The sequence below is a fragment of the Somniosus microcephalus genome, chromosome 4, assembly GCF_052327205.1.
Source record: "Somniosus microcephalus isolate GS21.2 chromosome 4, FLI_Smic_1.0, whole genome shotgun sequence".
Classification (NCBI taxonomy): Eukaryota; Metazoa; Chordata; class Chondrichthyes; order Squaliformes; family Somniosidae; genus Somniosus; species Somniosus microcephalus.
The window spans coordinates 73,306,676-73,330,759 of record NC_140990.1 but is presented as its reverse complement, the minus strand read 5'-3'; the positions used below and the strand labels follow the sequence as shown (position 1 = coordinate 73,330,759).

The 24,084-nt window shown below is 47.8% G+C and overlaps 1 pseudogene across 1 annotated transcript in view; it reads right to left on the bottom strand.

Annotated features, from left to right (window-relative positions):
- The window catches only part of LOC147119221 (uncharacterized), a 53,491-nt pseudogene extending 30,190 nt beyond the window's left edge, over window positions 1-23,301 (bottom strand). The window contains exons 1-3 of the transcript XR_015077877.1: window positions 23,150-23,301; window positions 19,259-19,825; window positions 8,587-8,653 (exon numbers count right to left, since the gene is read on the bottom strand). The product of XR_015077877.1 is annotated as an uncharacterized LOC147119221 (transcript). The remainder of the gene's footprint in view (window positions 1-8,586; window positions 8,654-19,258; window positions 19,826-23,149) is intronic.
- Window positions 23,302-24,084: the final 783 nt, after the last annotated feature.

The following is a 24,084-nucleotide window of genomic DNA, read 5'->3' as shown; positions in this document are numbered from 1 at the left end:
TTAAAGCTCATTCCACAGTCAGTGCACTGGAACACTCTCACTCGGGTGTGTGTGTCTCGGTGCTTTTCCAGTCACACTGATGTTTGAAATCTTTTTGAGAATGGTGAGACAGCTGCTGTGTGCAGAGTGAGAATAAAATCAATGAGTCAATGATTGTCTCTCCTGGTCACTGGGACCCTGAAGCCCCGCCCACTCTTTGTTCCAGGCTGATGGCTGCGCATGCGCCGTGACCCCGCCCTGTCCAAGATGGCGGCCAGTGACCCCGCTGACCCGGGCGGCTGGGCCTATCACCGCGGGACAAACACGGGGCCTGTGGGCTCTTATTCGGGGCCTGAGGCCTACACCGGGTGTTTATGAAGCTTCCCAGCCCACCCGCGGGTCCAATTCCTCCCCGAGACCACAATCTCCTACCGCCTCCCGGGAGCGTCTCTTCCGCCACAGACTGCTCAGAGCACAGCCCGGTCCCGCACCTGCGCACTGGGCTCCAGTGGTCATTGATAGGGCACATTCTGCCGCGCGGAGGATTCTGGATAAACGTCATCCCATCGAGATTGGGGCCTCAGAGGCAATAAACAAAATTAATCTTTAAATTATTCAATAACGCAAATGCCCGGGCTCTCCGCCATCATGCAAAGTAAACTGGCCGCCACTTTTCCTTTACACTAACTTGCACCTCAGGCCCCGCCCAGTCTGGTTTAATTGCTGAATGTTTCCTAACTGTTTTCTAATTCAAATTCAGTCCTGTTATTCTGAGAAAAACTGATGAGGCTTCATGTTTTATGTGTCCGACATGTTAAAGGGTTAAATAAGCTGGTAACATTTTTTTTAAAGGTGCAAAGATGTGAAAAAAGCCACTAGCGATGCCTCGAACCACACGGGACAGCGAAGTCCACTTCATCAGTGCCCCTGCCACAGGACTCAATATCCTCCCTCTCCACCACTGGTGCAGTGTCTGCAGTATGTGCGGTCTACAAGATGCCCAAGGTGGAGTCGAGGGCGAGGTAGCAGAATGGATGGAAAGATGGCTACAAAACAGAAATCAGAGGCTCGAAGTTGAAGAACGTTTCTCGGGCTGGCAGAGAGTGAGATGTGGTGTCCCACAGCGGTCTGTGCTGCTGGGACCAATTCTGTTTGTGATGATTTGGACTCAGAATTTGAAGATGGCACCAAACTGGGTGGTGTAACTAATAATGTGGGGACTGCACCATAATACAGGAAGACAGAAACTGGGCAGGTAAATGGGCAACAAAATTCAATGTAGTGAAAGGTCAGCTGGTTCATTTTAGTAGGAGGAATAAGGAAGCCACTTACACCTTCGAAAGTAAGAAAATAAATGGGGCAGAGGAGCAAAGCGATCTGGGAATACAGACACATAAATCACTAAAAGTAGCAACACAAGTTGATGAGGCCATAAAGATTGCAAAGAAAGGCCTGGGGTTCATTTCTAGAGGAATATAATACAAGAGCAGGGAGGTAATGATCAATTTATATTGAACCTTGGTGAGACCACAGTTGGAGCACTGTGAGCGGTTCATTTCTAGAGGAATATAATACAAGAGCAGGGAGGTAATGATCAATTTATATTGGGGCAGTAATTCGGGTCAGTGGCTTGCCGCGCGTGCAAGCCCCCGATATGCACTTACCCGACGCGCCTGCCGTTCACCTCCAGGGACGCCTGGAATTCCATTTTGAAACAGAAGAATCCCGGGCAACGTTTGACGTCACACCGCCCAGGAGTGCAGCCAGCGCGAAGCCTGGAGCGCGCTGTGCAAGTGAGACACGCCCCTTAAGGTCTCATTGTAGTAGGACACGCCCCCAATCTCTCCAAGCAGCTGCAGAGGACTTTGTAGTTACACAGCTGCAGGGAAAGTAAGTTATCTGCTATTTTATGGATGTTTTGTGAACTTTTATAAAATTTTAAAAACGTTTACATTATTTTGAAGAATCTGAAGTAGTTTTAAACAGAATTAAAGCAATTTAAAGACTTTTAAAAGCCCTAAAAGAATTTTTTTTATTCCATTTATTTATTTAGCAATGTCGTCGTCATACGTGTCTTCACACTGTTCCCTTTGGGGAACTGTATGAAGTGGTGGAAGGATTTATGGCCGTGATTAACGCTCATTCCGTGACCGTAACCATCTTTGAACCAGCCATTAGGGTGGTTAGTCCTATGGCGGGAGGGTTTTACGGGCTCCCACAAGCTATACAAGGAGGGGGGGCCACCCACACCCACGGACGCAAATATCCCGCTGGATGTCAACCCAGAATTTAGAGCCGGAGCTCCGACTCCACTTGCCGGGACTGTGTGGAGCGGGGTTCGAAACCCTACCCCGTCTGGCCCAGCGGCGGGGATCCTACCGCTACGCCAAAGGCCCAATCCGATTAGCAACGTGAAATGGCTGGAATGAGCACAATTCACGGCATTAAAAGAACTCACAATTGAACTGATGATGACCTCAGCAATCTCCTCAACGAGGTGGAGGCGCAGCGCCTGCTCATCATTGGTAATGAGAAGTCCAAGGCGCCGCAAAAAGGACAGATGATAGCTTGGTCTTTCAAGTGGCAGCATAGGGCTCCAGTCACGGGGAGGGAAAAGGCGCAGGAAACGTATGGGTGTCACCTTTTGCGCGGAGTGGGCCTTTTGCCTAGCGGTAAGCATCCCCGCCGCTGGGCCAGAAGGAGTAGGGTTTCGAACCCCGCTCCAGACAGTCCCGGCAAGTGGAGTCGGAGCTCCAACTATAAATTCTGGGTGGACATCCAGCGGGATACTTGCGTCCACGGGTGTGGGTGGCCCCCCCCCCTCAGATGGGTTGTGGGAGCCCGTAAAACCCTCACGCCATAGGACTAACCACCATAATGGCTGGTATGAAGATGGTTATGGTCACGGAAGGAGTGTTAACGTGGCCAGAAATCCTTCCACCACTTCATACAGTTCCCGAAAGGGAACAGTGTGAGGATACGTACGACGATGACCTCTTGCGCAATGCACCTCCTTGGACCCTCAGTCGCAGATGCGAGGGGGCAAATCGTGCAATTGTTAAATTTTTCATTTTATTGACATGTAAAATGTTGGCCCAGTAATTCCCTTCCAAACGCGCGAGTACGGTCGGGGTACTTACGCGTCTGGCCAGAGGAAATGCCGGTTTTCAGCATGCACAGCGAATGCGGGGAAAACCGGCATTTCCTGTCCTCTGAACGAAGGGGTTCAGAGGCAGAACGCGTGCGACTGTACAGGCAGCGCGTGCGCAGTAAAATTCGCCGCTTTCATTCATGCTTTCAGTGAGGTCAAGTCCTTACAACTTACACATGAAAAAAGCATGAGTACAGTTGCTCCAGAGGCTGCGGAGGAAGATATTTCTTATCGTGGAGCTTCTGAAAGGCAATATTTTTGTTTGGGAAAGGGAGGAAAGTTATTTTAAGAAATGCTGAGGTAAGTTTTAAAGTTTATTTTTGTTTTTTAAAACGGGTTTTCAGTACTGTAGGTAGAAGGATCAATTGTGGCTATGTGAATTGGATTTGCTGTGTTTATTAAATGTAAAAATGACTCCAACATTTTTAAGAAAGAAACTTTTCATCAGTAATATATTCTTTTAAGTAATTATGTATGTATGTCTGTATATATTCCTTTGCGTGTATGTATATATTCCTTTACTTATGTGTATGAATGTATGTATTTAATTATGACTTTCAGAGAAAGTAACTTATTGGAAAATCATAATTAAAATTATACATTCATACACATAAGTAAAGGAATATAAAACATACATACATATACGTAAAGGAATATATGCGGACATACATACATAATTACTTATTACTGATGAAAAGTTTCTTTCTTAAAAGTGTTGGAAATGTTACATTACTCATTTTAGAACACTCATTTTCACACTCAATTCACACAGCCACAATTGCTCCTTCTACCTACCGTACTGAAAACCCGCTTAAAAAAAAAAATTTAAACTTTAAAACTTACCTCAGCATTTCTTAAAATAACTTTCCTCCCTTTCCCAAACAAAAATATTGCCTTTCAGAAGCTCCACGATAAAATATATCTTCCTCCGCAGCCTTGGAACAACTTTACACATGCTTTTTTCAAGTGTAACTTGTAAGGACTTACCCTCACTGAATCCATGAATGAAATCGACGAAGTTCACTGCGCAAGCGCTGCCTGTGCAGTCGCACGCGCTGTGCCTCTGAACCCCTTCGTTCAGAGGACTGGAAATGCCGGTTTTCTCCGCATGCGCTGTGCATGCTGAACACGGGCATTTCCTCCGGCCAGACGCGTGAGTACACCGACCGTACTCACGCATTCAGAGAGGAATTACTGGGCCATTGAACCTTGGTTAGACCACAGTTGGAGCACTGTGAGCGGTTCATTTCTAGAGGAATATAATGCAAGAGCAGGGAGGTAATGATCAATTTATATTGAACCTTGGTGAGACCACAGTTGGAGCACTGTGAGCAGTTCCGGTCTCAACACTACAAAAGGATATTGAAGCACTGGAGAAAATGCTGAAAAGATTGACAAGAACGTTACCTGAATTGAGAGGATGCAACTCTCGGGCACGATTGAGCAGGCTTGGGCTCTTTTCTCTGGAAAAGAGAAGACTGAGAGGAGTCCTGATTGATACGAGGGGGTTTATAGGGTAGATCTGGAGAAACTGTTTCCACTTCTGGGTGAGTCAGGACAAGAGGGCAGCAATATAAGATCGTCACTAACAGATCAAATAAAGAATTTAGGAGGGATTTCTTTACTCAGAGGGTGTTGAGAGTGTGGAGCTCACTGCCAGGCCGAGTGCTTGAAGCTGACAGCAACAATACTTTCTGTCTTACAGCCAAGGAGCTCTCCATTCTGCCATTTGTCCCCTGACTCCACAGGCTCTGACCTTATTCATTAGCCTATTATGTGGGGCCTTACAGCCAAGGAGCTCTCCATTCTGCCCTCTGTCCCCTGACTCCACAGGCTCTGACCTTATTCATTAGCCTATTATGTGGGACCTTACAGCCAAGGAGCTCTCCATTCTGCCCTCTGTCCCCTGACTCCACAGGCTCTGACCTTATTCATTAGCCTATTATGTGGGACCTTACAGCCAAGGAGCTCTCCATTCTGCCATCTGTCCCCTGACTCCACAGGCTCTGACCTTATTCATTAGCCTATTATGTAGGACCTTACAGCCAAGGAGCTCTCCATTCTGCCATCTGTCCCCTGACTCCACAGGCTCTGACCTTATTCATTAGCCTATTATGTGGGACCTTACAGCCAAGGAGCTCTCCATTCTGCCCTCTGTCCCCTGACTCCACGGGCTCTGACCTTATTCATTAGCCTATTATGTAGGACCTTATCGAAGGCCTTTTGGAAATCGAGATAAATTATATCTACTGCATTACCCTTGTCTACTCTCTCTGTTACTTCTTCAAATAATTCAATGAGGTTGGTCAAGCAAGACTTTCCTTTCTGAAATCCATGTTGACTATTCATTATTCTAGATATTTTTCTATTTTCTCCTATAGTAGGTATTCCATTATTTTTCCTACCACCGATGTTAAGCTGACTAGTCTATAGGAAGAGGAGTAGGCCATTCAGCCCCTCGAGCCTGTTCCGCCATTCAGTGCAATCATGGCTGATCTGCGATCTAACTCCATACACCCGTCTTTGGGTAACTAAAACTTATCAATCTCAGATTTAAAATTAACAATTGATCTAACATCAATTGCCGTTTGTGGAAGAGAGTTCCAAACTTCTACCACCCTTTGTGTGCAGAAGTGTTTCCTAATTTCACTCCTGAAAGGTCTGGCTCTAATTTTTAGACTATGTCCCCAGTCCAAGAATCCCCAACCAGCGGAAATAGTTTCTCTCTATCTACCCTATCTGTTCCCCTTAATATCCTGAAAACTTCGATCAGATCACCCCTTAACCTTCTAAATTCCAGGGAATACAACCCTAATGTGTTTAATCTCTCCCCGTAACTTAACCCTTGAAGTCCGGGTATCATTCTGGTAAACCTACGCTGCACTCCCTCCAAGGCCAATATATCCTTCCCAAGGTGTGGTGCCCAGAACTGCTCTCAGTACCCCAGGTGTGGTCTAACCAGGGCTTTGTACAGCTGTAGTGTAACTTCTACCCACTTGTATTCTAGTCCTCGAGATATAAAGGCCAGCATTCCATTAGCCTTTTTGATTATTTCCTGTACCTGTCTATGACATTTTAATGATCTATGTACCTGGATCCCCAAGTCTCGTTGGACCTCCACTGTTTCCAGCTTTTCACCATTTAGAAAGTACTCTGTTCTATCCTTTTAGGTCCAAAGTGGATGACCTCACATTTGCCTACATTGAAATCCATTTGCCACAGTTTTGCCCATTCACTTTATCTGTCAATATCTCTTTGTAATTTTATGCTTCCATCTACACTGCCTACAATGCCCCTGTCATTGTGTCATTGGCAAATCTGGATATATGACTTTCTTTACCTTCATCTAAGTCGTTAATAAATACTGTGAATAGTTGAGGCCCCAACACAGATCCCTGCGGGACAGCACTAGTCACCTCCTGCCCATTTCAGTACCTGCCCATTATCCCCACTGCCTGTCTCCTGCCGCTCAGCCAATTTCCTAACCAGGTCAATAATTTGCCCTCAATTCCTCTACTGTAAATACTGATGCAAAGTAATTATTCAACATGTCCGCCATTTCCTTATTATCATTGACAATATCACATTGACAAGGGCTGTGGAAGCTGAGTCGTTGAGTATATTCTAGGCTGAGACAGATAGATTTTTGGACTCTAGGGGAATCGAGGGATATGGAGATCGGGCAGGACAGTGGAGTTGAGGTCGAAGATCAGCCATGCTGTTATTGAATTGTGAAGCAGGCTCCAAGGGCTGTATGGCCGACTCCTGCTCCTAATTCTTATGTTCTTATGTAATTCGAGTCCCTGCCCATTACCCCCACTCTCTGTCTCCTGCCACTCAGCCAATTTCCTAACCAGGTCAATAATTTGCCTTCAATTCCATGGGCTTCTACCTTAGATAACAGTCTCTTACGTGGGACTTGATCAAATGCCTTCTGGATGTCCATATAAATAACATCCATCGACATTCCCCTGTCCACTACTTTAGTCACCACCTCAAAAAAATCAATCAGGTTTGTCAGGCATGACCGACCTTTCACAAATCCATGCTGGCTCTCTCTGATCAACTGAAAATTTCCGAGGTGTTCAGTCACCCTCTCCTTAATTATAGACTCCAGGAATTTCCCAACAACAGATGTTAGGATAACTGGTCTATAATTCCCTGGTTTCCCTCTCTCGCCATTCGTAAACAGCGGAGTGACATGCGTAATTTTCCAATCTAAAGGAACGGTTCCTGAATCGGGAGAACTTTGGGAGATTATAGTTAAGGCATCGGCAATGTGCTCACCTTCTTCCTTTAAAACCCAGGTGAGAGTGACTGCCCTTGACATCAAGGCAGTTTTTGACCATGTGTGGCACCAAGGAATCCGAGTACAGTTGAAGTCAATGGGAATCGGGGGGGAAACTCTCCACTGGCTGGAGTCATACCGAACACAAAGGCCAATCATCTGAGCCCCAGGACATCGCTGCTGGAGTTCCTCAGGGCAGTGTCCTCGGCCCAACCATCTTCAGCTGCTTCATCAATGACCTTCCCTCCATCAGAAGGTCAGAAGTGGGGATGTTCACTGATGACTGCACAGTGTTCAGCGCCATTCACAACTCCTCAGATAATGAACCAGTCCATGCCTACATGCAGAGACCTGAACGACATTCAGACTTAGTCTGATAAGTGGCAAGGAACATTTGTGCCACACAAGTGCCAGGCAATGACCATCCCCAACAAGAGAAAGTCTAACCACTGACCCTTGACATTCAATGGCATCACCATTGTTGAATCCCTTATCATCAACAAGCTGGAGGGTCACCATTGACCAAAAACTTAACTGGACCAGCCACATAAATACTGTGGCTACAAGAGCAGGTCAGAAGCTAGGTATTCTGCGGTGAGTGTCTCACCTCCTGACTCCCCAAAGCCTTTCCACCATCTACAAGGCACAAGTCAGGAGTGTGATGGAATACGCTCCACTTGCCTGGATGAGTGCAGCTCCAACAACACTCAAGAAGCTCGACGCCATCCACCACCTTCAACATTCACTCCCTCCACCACCGGCGTACTGTGGCTGCAGTGTGTACCATCTACAAGATGCACTGCGGCAACTCGCCAAGGCTTCTTCGACAGCATCTCCCAAACCCACGACCTCCACCACCTAGAAGGACAAGGGCAGCGGGCGCATGGGAACACCACCACCTCCAAGCTCCCCTCCAAGTCACACACCATTCTTAGAAATATATCGCCGATCCTTCATCATCGCTGCGTTATAATCCTGGAACTCCCTACTTAACAGCACTGAGAGAGTATCTTCACCACACGGACTGCAGCAGCTCAATAAGGTAGCTCACCACCACCTTCTCAAGGGCAATTAGGGATGGGCAATAAATGCTGGCGATGCCCATGTCCCTGGAATGACTAAATCAATTGAAAAAAGAATCACATTAATCTGATGGGAGATCACTTACACACGAGCAGCCAGCGGTGTGGAGCCTCCTGAGAGTCCGGCCCCTTTACAGCCAGTGTTTACAGGAGCTGGGACACAGAAAGAGTCTCATTCAAATCACTGATATATTTGTTCACACAAACCAACAGCCACAAAATACTGAGACAGACCATCAGACCAGGCTGAGGCAGTTCAGGCTGGATTATGTCCAGAATACTGGCTGTATCTGTACAGATGTTAATCCAGCTCCCTCACCCTGTCACTCAGTAACCCCTCCCCCAGCACCCTGTGTTACTGACTGTATCTCGACTGATGTTAATCCAGCTCCCTCACACTGTCACTCAGTAACCCCTCCCCCAGCACCCTGTGTTACTGACTGTATCTCTACTGATGTTAATCCAGCTCCCCCACACTGTCACTCAGTAACCCCTCCCCCAGCACCCTGTGTTACTGACTGTATCTCTACTGATGTTAATCCAGCTCCCTCGCACTGTCACTCAGTAACTCCTCCCCCAGCACCCTGTGTTACTGACTGTATCTCTGCTGATGTTAATCCAGCTCCCTCACATTGTCACTCAGTAACCCCTCCCCCAGCTCCCTGTGTTACTGACTGTATCTCTACTGATGTTAATCCAGCTCCCTCACACTGTCACTCAGTAACCCCTCCCCCAGCTCCCTGTGTTACTGACTGTATCTCTACTGATGTTAATCCAGCTCCCTCACACTGTCACTCAGTAACCCCTCCCCCAGCACCCTCTGTTACTGACTGTATCTCTACTGATGTTAATCCAGCTCCCTCACACTGTCACTCAGTAACCCCTCCCCCAGCACCCTGTGTTACTGACTGTATCTCTACTGATGTTAATCCAGCTCCCTCACACTGTCACTCAGTAACCCCTCCCCCAGCACCCTGTTACTGACTGTATCTCTGCTGATGTTAATCCAGTTCCCTCACCCTGTCACTCAGTAACCCCTCCCCCAGCACCCTGTGTTACTGACTGTATCTCGACTGATGTTAATCCAGCTCCCTCACACTGTCACTCAGTAACCCCTCCCCCAGCTCCCTGTGTTACTGACTGTATCTCTACTGATGTTAATCCAGCTCCCTCACACTGTCACTCAGTAACCCCTCCCCCAGCACCCTCTGTTACTGACTGTATCTCTACTGATGTTAATCCAGCTCCCTCACACTGTCACTCAGTAACCCCTCCCCCAGCACCCTGTGTTACTGACTGTATCTCTACTGATGTTAATCCAGCTCCCTCACACTGTCACTCAGTAACCCCTCCCCCAGCACCCTGTGTTACTGACTGTATCTCTACTGATGTTAATCCAGCTCCCTCACACTGTCACTCAGTAACCCCTCCCCCAGCACCCTGTGTTACTGACTGTATCTCTACTGATGTTAATCCAGCTCCCTCGCACTGTCACTCAGTAACCCTCCCCCAGCGCCCTGTGTTACTGACTGTATCTCTACTGATGTTAATCCAGCTCCCTCACACTGTCACTCAGTAACCCCTCCCCCCGTGCCCTGTGTTACTGACTGTATCTCTGCTGATGTTAATCCAGCTCCCTCACACTGTCACTCAGTAACCCCTCCCCCAGCACCCTGTGTTACTGACTGTATCTCTGCTGATGTTAATCCAGCTCCCTCACACAGTCACTCAGTAACCCCTCCCCCAGCACCGTGTTACTGACTGTATCTCTACTGATGTTAATCCAGCTCCCTCACACTGTCACTCAGTAACCCCTCCCCCACCACCCTGTGTTACTGACTGTATCTCTACTGATGTTAATCCAGCTCCCTCGCACTGTCACTCAGTAACTCCTCCCCCAGCACCCTGTGTTACTGACTGTATCTCTGCTGATGTTAATCCAGCTCCCTCACATTGTCACTCAGTAACACTCCCCCAGCTCCCTGTGTTACTGACTGTATCTCTACTGATGTTAATCCAGCTCCCTCACCCTGTCACTCAGTAACCCCTCCCCCAGCACCCTGTGTTACTGACTGTATCTCGACTGATGTTAATCCAGCTCCCTCACACTGTCACTCAGTAACCCCTCCCCCAGCACCCTGTGTTACTGACTGTATCTCTACTGATGTTAATCCAGCTCCCTCACACTGTCACTCAGTAACCCCTCCCCCAGCACCCTGTGTTACTGACTGTATCTCCACTGATGTTAATCCAGCTCCCTCACCCTGTCACTCAGTAACCCCTCCCCCCAGTGCCCTGTGTTACTGACTGTATCTCTACTGATGTTAATCCAGCTCCCTCACCCCGTCACTCAGTAATCCCTCCCCCAGCACCCTGTGTTACTGACTGTATCTCTACTGATGTTAATCCAGCTCCCTCACGCTGTCACTCAGTAACCCCTCCCCCAGCACCGTGTTACTGACTGCATCTCTGCTGATGTTAATCCAGCTCCCTCACACTGTCACTCAGTAACCTCTCCCCCAGCACCGTTACTGACTGTATCTCGACTGATGTCAATCCAGCTCCCTCACCCTGTCACTCAGTAACCCCTCCCCCAGCACCCTGTGTTACTGACTGTATCTCGACTGATGTTAATCCAGCTCCCTCACCCTGTCACTCAGTAACCCCTCCCCCAGCACCCTGTGTTACTGACTGTATCTCTACTGATGTTAATCCAGCTCCCTCACACTGTCACTCAGTAACCCCTCCCCCAACACTGTGTTACTGACTGTATCTCGACTGATGTTAATCCAGCTCCCTCACCCTGTCACTCACTAACCCCTCCCCCAGCGCCCTGTGTTACTGACTGTATCTCTACTGATGTTAATCCAGCTCCCTCACACTATCACTCAGTAACCACTCCCCCAGCACCGTGTTACTGACTGTATCTCTACTGATGTTAATCCAGCTCCCTCACACTGTCACTCAGTAACCCCTCCCCCAGCACCCTGTTACTGACTGTATCTCGACTGATGTTAATCCAGCTCCCTCACACTGTCACTCAGTAACCCTCCCCCAGCACCCTGTGTTACTGACTGTATCTCTACTGATGTTAATCCAGCTCCCTCACCCTGTCACTCAGTAACCCCTCCCCCAGCACCCTGTGTTACTGACTGTATCTCTACTGATGTTAATCCAGCTCCCTCACACTGTCACTCAGTAACCCCTCCCCCAGCACCGTGTTACTGACTGTATTTCTACTGATGTTAATCCAGCTCCCTCACACTGTCACTCAGTAACCCCTCCCCCAGCACCCTGTGTTACTGACTGTATCTCTACTGATGTTAATCCAGCTCCCTCACACTGTCACTCAGTAACGCCTCCCCCAGCACCCTGTGTTACTGACTGTATCTCTACTGATGTTAATCCAGCTCCCTCACAGTCACTCAGTAACCCCTCCCCCCGTGCCCTGTGTTACTGACTGTATCTCTACTGATGTTAATCCAGCTCCCTCACACTGTCACTCAGTAACCCCTCCCCCAGCTCCCTGTGTTACTGACTGTATCTCTACTGATGTTAATCCAGCTCCCTCACACTGTCCCTCAGTAACCCCTCCCCCAGCACCCTGTGTTACTGACTGTATCTCTACTGATGTTAATCCAGCTCCCTCACACTGTCACTCAGTAACCCCTCCCCCCAGCACCCTGTGTTACTGACTGTATCTCTACTGATGTTAATCCAGCTCCCTCACACTGTCACTCAGTAACCCCTCCCCCAGCACCCTGTTACTGATTGTATCTCGACTGATGTTAATCCAGCTCCCTCACACTGTCACTCAGTAACCCTCCCCCAGCACCCTGTGTTACTGACTGTATCTCTACTGATGTTAATCCAGCTCCCTCACACGGTCACTCAGTAACCCCTCCCCCAGCACCCTGTGTTACTGACTGTATCTCTACTGATGTTAATCCAGCTCCCTCACACTGTCACTCAGTAACCCCTCCCCCAGCACCGTGTTACTGACTGTATCTCTACTGATGTTAATCCAGCTCCCTCACCCTGTCACTCAGTAACCCCTCCCCCAGCACCCTGTGTTACTGACTGTGTCTCTACGGATGTTAACCCAGCTCCCTCACACTGTCACTCAGTAACCCCTCCCCCAGCACCCTGTGTTACTGACTGTATCTCTACTGATGTTAATCCAGCTCCCTCACACTGTCACTCAGTAACCCCTCCCCCAGCACCGTGTGTTACTGACTGTATCTCTACTGATGTTAATCCAGCTCCCTCACACTGTCACTCAGTAACTCCTCCCCCAGCACCCTGTGTTACTGACTGTATCTCTACGGATGTTAATCCAGCTCCCTCACACTGTCCCTCAGTAACCCCTCCCCCAGCACCGTGTTACTGACTGTATCTCTACTGATGTTAATCCAGCTCCCTCACCCTGTCACTCAGTAACCCCTCCCCCAGCACCCTGTGTTACTGACTGTATCTCTACTGATGTTAATCCAGCTCCCTCACACTGTCACTCAGTAACCCCTCCCCCAGCACCGTGTTACTGACTGTATCTCTACTGATGTTAATCCAGCTCCCTCACACTGTCCCTCAGTAACCCCTCCCCCAGCACCGTGTTACTGACTGTATCTCTACTGATGTTAATCCAGCTCCCTCACACTGTCACTCAGTAACCCCTCCCCCAACACCCTGTGTTACTGACTGTATCTCTACTGATGTTAATCCAGCTCCCTCACACTGTCACTCAGTAACCACTCCCCCAGCACCCTGTGTTACTGACTGTATCTCTACTGATGTTAATCCAGCTCCCTCACACTGTCACTCAGTAACCCCTCCCCCAGCACCCTGTGTTACTGACTGTATCTCTGCTGATGTTAATCCAGCTCCCTCACACAGTCACTCAGTAACCCCTCCCCCAGCACCGTGTTACTGACTGTATCTCTACTGATGTTAATCCAGCTCCCTCACACTGTCACTCAGTAACCCCTCCCCCAACACTGTGTTACTGACTGTATCTCGACTGATGTTAATCCAGCTCCCTCACCCTGTCACTCACTAACCCCTCCCCCAGCACCCTGTGTTACTGACTGTATCTCTACTGATGTTAATCCAGCTCCCTCACACTATCACTCAGTAACCACTCCCCCAGCACCGTGTTACTGACTGTATCTCCACTGATGTTAATCCAGCTCCCTCACACTGTCACTCAGTAACCCCTCCCCCAGCACCCTGTTACTGACTGTATCTCGACTGATGTTAATCCAGCTCCCTCACACTGTCACTCAGTAACCCTCCCCCAGCACCCTGTGTTACTGACTGTATCTCTACTGATGTTAATCCAGCTCCCTCACCCTGTCACTCAGTAACCCCTCCCCCAGCACCCTGTGTTACTGACTGTATCTCTACTGATGTTAATCCAGCTCCCTCACACTGTCACTCAGTAACCCCTCCCCCAGCACCGTGTTACTGACTGTATCTCTACTGATGTTAATCCAGCTCCCTCACACTGTCACTCAGTAACCCCTCCCCCAGCACCCTGTGTTACTGACTGTATCTCTACTGATGTTAATCCAGCTCCCTCACACTGTCACTCAGTAACGCCTCCCCCAGCACCCTGTGTTACTGACTGTATCTCTACTGATGTTAATCCAGCTCCCTCACAGTCACTCAGTAACCCCTCCCCCCGTGCCCTGTGTTACTGACTGTATCTCTCCTGATGTTAATCCAGCTCCCTCACACTGTCACTCAGTAACCCCTCCCCCAGCTCCCTGTGTTACTGACTGTATCTCTACTGATGTTAATCCAGCTCCCTCACACTGTCCCTCAGTAACCCCTCCCCCAGCACCCTGTGTTACTGACTGTATCTCTACTGATGTTAATCCAGCTCCCTCACACTGTCACTCAGTAACCCCTCCCCCCAGCACCCTGTGTTACTGACTGTATCTCTACTGATGTTAATCCAGCTCCCTCACACTGTCACTCAGTAACCCCTCCCCCAGCACCCTGTTACTGACTGTATCTCGACTGATGTTAATCCAGCTCCCTCACACTGTCACTCAGTAACCCTCCCCCAGCACCCTGTGTTACTGACTGTATCTCTACTGATGTTAATCCAGCTCCCTCACACGGTCACTCAGTAACCCCTCCCCCAGCACCCTGTGTTACTGACTGTATCTCTACTGATGTTAATCCAGCTCCCTCACACTGTCACTCAGTAACTCCTCCCCCAGCACCCTGTGTTACTGACTGTATCTCTACGGATGTTAATCCAGCTCCCTCACACTGTCCCTCAGTAACCCCTCCCCCAGCACCGTGTTACTGACTGTATCTCTACTGATGTTAATCCAGCTCCCTCACCCTGTCACTCAGTAACCCCTCCCCCAGCACCCTGTGTTGCTGACTGTATCTCTACTGATGTTAATCCAGCTCCCTCACACTGTCACTCAGTAACCCCTCCCCCAGCACCGTGTTACTGACTGTATCTCTACTGATGTTAATCCAGCTCCCTCACACTGTCCCTCAGTAACCCCTCCCCCAGCACCGTGTTACTGACTGTATCTCTACTGATGTTAATCCAGCTCCCTCACACTGTCACTCAGTAACCCCTCCCCCAACACCGTGTTACTGACTGTATCTCTACTGATGTTAATCCAGCTCCCTCACACTGTCACTCAGTAACCACTCCCCCAGCACCCTGTGTTACTGACTGTATCTCTACTGATGTTAATCCAGCTCCCTCACACTGTCACTCAGTAACCCCTCCCCCAGCACCCTGTGTTATTGACTGTATCTCTACTGATGTTAATCCAGCTCCCTCACACTGTCACTCAGTAACCACTCCCCCAGCACTGTGTTACTGACTGTATCTCTACTGATGTTAATCCAGCTCCCTCACACTGTCACTCAGTAACCCCTCCCCCAGCGCCGCGTTACTAACTGTATCTCTACTGATGTTAATCCAGCTCCCTCACACTGTTACTCAGTAACCCCTCCCCCAGCACCCTGTGTTACTGACTGTATCTCTACTGATGTTAACATAGAAAACAGTAACATAGAAGATAGGAGCAGGAGTAGGCCATTCAGCCCCTCGAACCTGCTCCGCCATTCAAGGCGATCATGGCTGATCATCCAAATTCAGTACCCTGTCCCTGCCTTCTCCCCATATCCCTTGATCCCTTTAGCCTCAAGAAATATATCCAACTCTTTCTTGAATATATTTAATGAACTGGCCTCCACCACCCTCTGTGGCAGAGAATTCCACAGGTTCACCACTTTCTGGGTGAAGAAATTCCTCCTCATTTCAGTCCTAAATGGCTTACCCCTTATCCTTAGACTATGACCCCTGGTTCTGGACTCCCCAGCCATCAGAAACATCCTTCCTGCATCTAGTCTGTCCAGACCTGACAGAATTTTATAGGTTTCGATGAGATCCCCTCTCAATCTTCTGAACTCCAGTGAGTATAAGCCCAATCGACACAATCTCTTCTCATACGTCATTCCTGCCATCCCAGGTATCAGCCTGGTGAATCTTCGCTGCACTCCCTCCATGGCAAGAACGTCCTTCCTCAGGTAAGGTGACCAAAACTGCACACAATACTCAAGGTGCGGTCTCACCAAGGCCCTGTACAACTGCAGCAAGACATCCTTGTTCCTGTACTCGAACCCTCTTGCTACGAAGGCCAACATACAATTTGCCTTCTTAACCGCCTGCTGCACCTGCATGCTTACCTTCAGCGACTAGTGCACAAGAACATCCAGGTCACTTTGCACTTCCCCTTCCATCAATCTATTGCCATTCAAATAATAATCTGCCTTCCTGTTTTTGCCACCAAAGTGGATAACCTCACATTTATCCACATTATAGTGCATTTGCCATGTTTCTGCCCAATCACCCAACCTGTCCAAATCGTACTGGAGTTTCACGACATCCTCCTCACAGCTTACCCTCCCACCCAGCTTTGTGTCGTCTGCAAATTTGGAGATATTACATCCAATTCCCTCGTCCAGATCATTAATATATATTGTGAACAGCTGGGGTCCAAGGACCGATCCTTGCTGAACCCCACTAGTCACTGCCTGCCACTCGGAAAACGACCCGTTTATTCCAACTCTTTGCTTTCTGTCGGCCAACCAGTTCTCTATCCAAGTCAATACCTTGCCCCCAATCCCATGTGCCTTAATTTTGCACACTAATCTCTTATGTGGGACCTTATCGAAAGCCTTCTGAAAGTCCAAATACACCACATCCACTGGTTCTCCCTTATCTATTTTACCAGTTACATCCTCAAAAAATTCCAGTAGATTAGTCAAGCATGATTTACCTTTTGTAAATCCATGTTGACTTTGTCCGATCCTGTCACTGCTTTCCAAGTGCTCTGCTATTACATCTTTTATAATAGACTCTAGCATTTTCCCCACCACCGATGTCAGGCTTACCGGTCTATAATTCCCCGCTTTTTCTCTACCACCTTTTTTGAATAGTGGGGTAACATTAGCTACCCTCCAATCCATGGGTACCGTTCCAGAGTCTATCGAGTTCTGGAAGATGACCAGCAATGCATCTACTATCTCTAGGGCCACTTCTTTAAGTACCCTGGGATGTAGACCATCAGGCCCTAGGGATTTATCGGCCTTCAGTCCCATCAATTTTCCTAACACCATTTCCCTACAAATACTGATTTCTTTCAGTTCCACCCTTTCATCAGACCCTATGTTCCCCGGCATCTCTGGGAGGTTAATTGTGTCCTCCTTTGTGAAGACAGAACCAAAGTATGTATTTAGTTGGTCTGCCATTTCCTTGTTTCCCATTATAAATTCCCCTGATTCTGACTGTAAGGGACGTACGCTTGACTTCACCAATCTTTTTCTCTTCACATATCTATAAAAGCTTTTACAGTCAGTTTTTATGTTCCCTGCCAGCTTACTCTCATATTCTATTTTCCCTTTCTTAATTAATCCCTTTGTCCTCCTTTGTTGACTCCTAAACTGCTCCCAATCCTCAGGATTATTGCTTTTTCTAGCCAATTTATATGTCCTCTCCTTGGATCTTATGCTATCCCTAATTTCCCTTGTTAGCCATGGTTGAGTCACCTTTTTTGTTTTATTTTTATGCCAAACTGGGATCCAGCTCCCTCACACTGTCACTCAGTAACCCCTCCCCCTGCACCCTGTGTTACTGACTGTATCCCTACTGATGTTAATCCAGCTCCCTCACACTGTCACTCAGTAACCTCTCCCTCAGCGCCCTGTGTTACTGACTGTATTTCTAATGATAACGTTTCACAACGAGGGATGGACAATAAATGATGACCTTGCCAGCGAGAATGAATAACAAAACAAAGTTTGGTTGTTTGAAGAATGCGGCCTGGAATTCACCGCAGAATCAGAGGCTGAATTCCGGCTGTGAAACATAATCAGAAAATATTTTGCTCATAGAATCATCAAGAGCAGAAGGCGGCCATTCGGCCTATCGTGCCTGTGCCGGCTCTTTGGCCGAGCTCTCCAATCAGTCCCACTCCCCCGCGCTCTCCCCACAGCCTGGTCATTTTCTCCTTTTCAAGTATTTCTCCAATTCCCTTTTGAATGTTACTATTGAATCTGCTCCCACCACCTTCCAGATCAGAATCATTCTGTGCATTAAAACATTGTCATCTCCCCCCTCATTCTTTCAACAATTATCTGAAATCTGTGCACTTTTGTTACCGGCCCTCCTGGCAGTGTCACCATTCCCCTAAATCTCCTCTGCACCCTCTCCAAGGCCTGGATATCCTTTCGAAAGCCTGGTGCCCAGAATTGGACACAATACTCCAGCTGAGGCCTAACCAGTGATTCATTAATGTTGAGCATAACTTCCTTGCTTTCTGTGCCTCTGTTTATAAAGCCCAGGATCCCGAATGCTTTTTATAACAGCCTTATAATCATGTCCTGCCGCCTTCAAAGACAAAGTGCTTTGAGTGGTGGGTCCAGCAGTGAAACTGAACCCAAACCAAAGGGAACAAATAAAGATCCAAATCCAAGGGAACAAGCAATGGGACAATGGGAAGAAACCACAACCGGCCCAAAAGTGGGATAATCTCCCCAAGAGGTCGGTGCGGACAGTTAGAAACTCCTCCTGGTGACTGTGTGCCTGCAGGACTCGGCTTCACTCCAGTGTTTAAAGGCACAGAGCGCTGGCTCACACCCAGGGGGCAATGTGTGGGAATTCCAGGGGCAGCGAGGACATGACCAGAAATACCCCAGAGCAGTGAAAGCCCACTGGGCCCCAGGACAAGCTCATCGGAAAACCCAGGGCAAGGGCAAACGCAGCGTGCCCACTCTGAACCCGGTTTGCTGCTCCCTCTGTGCCCAGCACTGCCTGCACCCCCGGCGCACGGCAGTGGAATTTCAGCCTCAGTGTTACAAGTTTCATCGGTTACAGGCTGGAGAGAGGAATAATTCAATCTGACCCAGAGATGTGTGATTGGTTCAGTCTGTATATCACTGACGGGCCCTTCTAAATTTGAGTGGGCAGGTATTCAAATTCCCGGTAACTAATCCCAGATATAAAAGTGGGGAGAGCTGTGTTTAAATCAAAGAGTCTCCTTGGAGATTCTCTGAGTGAAGGACCTGGTCAGCTTGAAACACCTGAAAGAGAAAAATCATTTAAAAATTTCCAATTTGTAGTTTTTGACCAATATCGACTCCCACAGGGATGGGGAATTCTAGAATAAGGAACTGGTCAGGATTTGAAAGGTATTTAGAATAGAGTAATGGAATTCTTACATTTGGGATCTTTCTTGATCTTGTCCACTCGAGGAGTTAGATAACAGTCTTTCTCTTGTGAATACAGAGCTGAATTATTGGGCCGTGATGTGTTTCCTTGTTCAGCTTCTGTTAAATACACTTCCTGAGTGGACAAATAAAGCTGGTTTATTTATCATTTATCCAGAATATTAAACTCCAGCCCAGTTATAGGGTTATTAACATCAGCAGAAACAAACCCCAACTGTCAGAATGAACATGGTTCAGTCCTGGATGTCATTAACAGCAACAACAGCAGAATCCAACCCCTGCAGTCACTTGTGAATTCGATGGTGTGACAGTAGATGGAAGGACTGAGAGAATCCCTTCCCACACACAGAGCAGGTGAACGGCCTCTCCCCAGTGTGAACTCGCTGGTGTTTCAACAGGTTGGATGATTCTTTGAAAGTCTTCAGGCAGTGAGAGCAAATGAACGGCCTCTCCCCAGTGTGACTGCGTCGATTAATTTTCAGCTAGAAAGGGTAACTGAATCCCTTCCCACAGTCCCCACATTTACACGGTTTCTCCGTGCTGCAGGTGTCCTTGTGTCTCTCCAGGTTGGATAATTAGTTGAAGCCTCGGCCATACACACACACACAACACGTGTACAGTTTCTCCCCGCAGTGAACGGTGCGATGTTTTTTCAGGCTGTGTAACTGGTTAAAGCTCTTTCCACAGTCAGTGCACTGGAACACTCTCACTCGGGTGTGTCTGTCTCGCTGCTTTCCAAGTCACACTGATGTTTGAAATCTTTTCCCACAGATAGAACAGACGCTCATTCCTCCTTCCACATTCAAAGGCCAGTGATATTCAGGTTCTGATGAATCGAGTGACTCTGTCAGAACTTGACATGATGTTTGGTTTGAGCTTCCTGTCTGTAAATCCTCCCCTTCTAATACCCTGTAAAAGGAGTTTACAAAAGTCATCACTGTAAGTACAGGATAGAAATTCAGAACAGACATACGAACATACGAAATAGGAGCAGGAGTAGGCCAATCGGCCCCTCGAGCCTGCTCCGCCATTCAATAAGATCATGGCTGATCTGATCCTAACCGCCAATCTACTATCACAGAACCATCTCCTGAATCTAACAGAATTAGACACACGAAATAGCAGCAGGATCAGGCTACACGGCCCCTGGGCCCACTCCGCTACCCACAGGGCCATGTCCGATCCGAACCTGGACTCATGTCCAAATTCCTGCCCGCTCCCCGTAACCCTTAATTCCCTTTGCTTCTAAGAAACTGTCTATTTCTGTTTTAAATGTATGTAATGATGTAGCTTCTACAGCTTTTTGGGGCAGCATATTCCATGGACCTACCACCCTCTGAGTGAAGTAGTTCCTCCTCATCTCAGTTTTGAAAGAGCAGCCCCTTATTCTAAGACTATGCCCCCTAGTTCTAGTTTCACCCATCATCGGGAACATCCTCCCCGCATCCACCCGATCCAACCCCTTCACAATCTTATATGTTTCAATAAGATCGCCTCTCATTCTTCTGAACTCCAATGAGTAGAGTCCCAATCTACTCAACCTCTCCTCATATGTCCATCCCCTCATCCCCGGGATTAACCGAGTGAACCTTCTTTGTACTGACTCGAGAGCAAGTATGTCTTTTCTTAAGTATGGACACCAAAACTGTATGCAGTATTCCAGGTGCGGTCTCACCAATACCTTGTACAACTGAAGCAATACCTCCCTGTTTTTATATTCTATCCCCCTAGCAATGAAAGCCAACATTCCATTGGCCTTCTTAATCACTTGCTGCACCTGCATACTAACCTTTTGAGTTTCGTGCACCAGGTCCCCCAGATCCCTCTGTACTTCAGTACTTTCCAGTTTCTTGCCATTAAGATAATAACTTGCTCTACGACTTTTCCTGCCAAAGTGCATAACCTCACACTTTCCAGGATTGTATTCCATCTGCCAAATCTCTGCCCACTTACTTAGCCTGTCTATGTCCCCTTGCAGGTTTTTTATGTCCTCCTCACTCACTACTTTCCCTCCCATCTTAGTATCATCTGCAAACTTTGATATGTTACACTCGGTCCCCTCCTCCAAATCGTTAATATAGATTGTAAAGAGTTGGGGACCCAGCACTGACCCCTGCGGAACACCACTAGTTACTGATTGCCAGTCTGAGAATGAACCATTTATCCCAACTCTCTGCCTTCTGTTAGATAGCCAATCCTCTATCCATGCCAGAATATTACCCCCAATCCCGTGATTTTTTATCTTAAGCAATAATCTTTTGTGTGGCACCTTGTCAAATGCCTTTTGGAAGTCCAAATACACTACGTCCACTGGTTCCCCTTTATCCACCCTATACGTTACTTCCTCAAAGAACTCCAGCAAATTTGTCAAACATGACTTCCCCTTCATAAAACCATGCTGACTTTGTCCTATTAAATTATGATTATCCAAATGTCCTGTTACTGTCTCCTTAATAATGGACTCCAAAATTTTACCTACCACAGATGTTAGGCTAACCGGCCTATAGTTTCCAGCCTTCTGTCTACTGCCCTTTTTAAATAAGGGTGTTACATTAGCAGTTTTCCAGTCTGCCGGGACCTTTGCCGAGTCCAGGGAGTTTTGGAAAATTATTACCAATGCATCCACAATCCCTACCGCCACTTCCCTCAAGACCCTAGGATGTAAGTCCAAAGATGTGCAGGTTAGGATGATTTGCTATGATAAATTGACCCTTAGTGTTAGGGGGATTAAATACGTGGGGTTACGGGGATCGGGTGGGATATGTGTCGGTGCAGGCTCGATGGGCCGAAATGGCCTCTATCTGCACTGTGGGGTTTCTGTGGGTAAGCCATCAGGTCCAGGTGATTTATCCGCCTTGAGTCCCATTATTTTACTGAGTACCACTTCCTTAGTGATTTTGATCGTGTTTAGCTCCTCCCCCCCTTTAGCCCCCTGTTTGTCCAGTGTTGGGATATTCTTAGTGTCTTCTACTGTAAAGACTGATGTAAAATATTCATTCAGTGTTTTTGCCATCTCCATATTTCCCACCATTAATTTCCCAGTCCCATCCTCTAAGGGACCAACATTTACTTTAGCCACCCTTTTTCTTTTTATATAACTATAAAAACTCTTACTATTTGTTTTTATATTTTTTGCTAATTTACTTTCATAATCTATCTGTCTGTCAGTTTGATTGGTCCACATGTTTCTCCCATATTAGTGGCCCCTGAAAGGGAGCCTTGTTGGGCTGATTCTTGTTTGGTGATCCTGGGGCAACCCAGTCTCACCCTATTGGTCCATCCAAAAAGGCCCAGTGACCAGCAGAGAAAATTCTAGTTTCTATGGAACATTCTTTCCTCTCTTGTTCCCCAAAGCTGTAAATCCCCGTCCCACACACTCTCCCTCCTCCCTGTGCTGAAATCCAAACCCATCGCACCATCTCCAACATTTCTTTCCTCCACTCCCAGTTTTCCCCCTCCCTCTACTCTGGTTGGGTTCAGTTCCACACCCGTTCTGTGCAGAGTGAGAATTAAATCAATGAGCTGCTGATTTTCTCTGCTGGTCACTGGGCCTTTTTGGATGGACCAATAGGGTGAGACTGGGTTGCCCCAGGATCACCAAACAAGAATCAGCCCAACAAGGCTCCCTTTCAGGGGCCACTAATATGGGAGAAACATGTGGACCAATCAAACTGACAGAGACCCTGAAGCCCCGCCCACTCTTTGTTCCGGTTCAAAGTACCGCGCATGCGCCGTGAGACCCGCCCTGTCCAAGATGGCGGCCAGTGACCCGGATCACCCGGGCGGTCACTGACCGGGCCTGTAACCGGGGAAACACGGGGCCTGTGGCTCTTACTGGGGCCTCAGGCCTACACCAGGTGTTTATAAAGTTTTTAAACCCACCCGCGGGTTGAATCCATCCCCTGCGTCCACAATCTCCTCCCGCTTCTGATCCGCTTGTTCCGCTCAATCCATCGCCGGCTCCCGGACTGCGCATGCGCATTGTACATGTGGGGGGGCCCCCCCGCGCCGGCGCACTGGGCTCCTGTCGTCATTGATAGGGCGCGGTGGATTCTGGGTTACTGCACTGCCATTGAAATCCCCAATTGAACAAACATTTATTTTTTCTCATCCGATTGAGAGTGGGCCTTATTTGACTACCGGTAGGGGCGACACTAAGTAGTCTCAGTGTCACCGGACGGGAACAAAAACCATTTAGGCAAGAGCCCTAGTGCACCACAAATATGAAACAAACAATAATAACTATGTAGTGTACAGCGACACACACAAATACGATGGAAAGATGGCTGCAAACTTCCCTGAACTCCAACCCTCTGATTTCTATCTTGTAGCTGTCTTTCAATCCATTCTGCTGCCTGGCCCTTCACTTCGCACCTTACTCATCTTCTAGATCTTAGATATTGTTATGGATGGATGGATAGCAAGCTGGTTACAAAACAGGAAACAGAGAGTAGGGGTCAGGAGTAGCTGCTCAGACTGGCAAAAGGTGAAAAGTGGTGTTCCACAGGGATTGGTGCTGGGACCATTGTTGTTCACATTTACATAAATGATTTGGACTCGGGAATCGGAAGTACAATTTCAAAATTTGTCGATGACACCAAATTGGGATGTGTAGATAATACTGAGGAAGACTGAGAAAATGCAAGAAGACATGAATAAATTTGCAGAATGGATGTGTAATTAGCAAATGAATTTCAATGTAGATAAGTGTGAGGTAGTGCATTTTGGTAGGAAGAATAAGGAGGCCACACACTACTTGGAAATTATTTGGACTCAATGGGGTAGAGCAGGAAAGGGCAGTAGGGGTACAGATACAC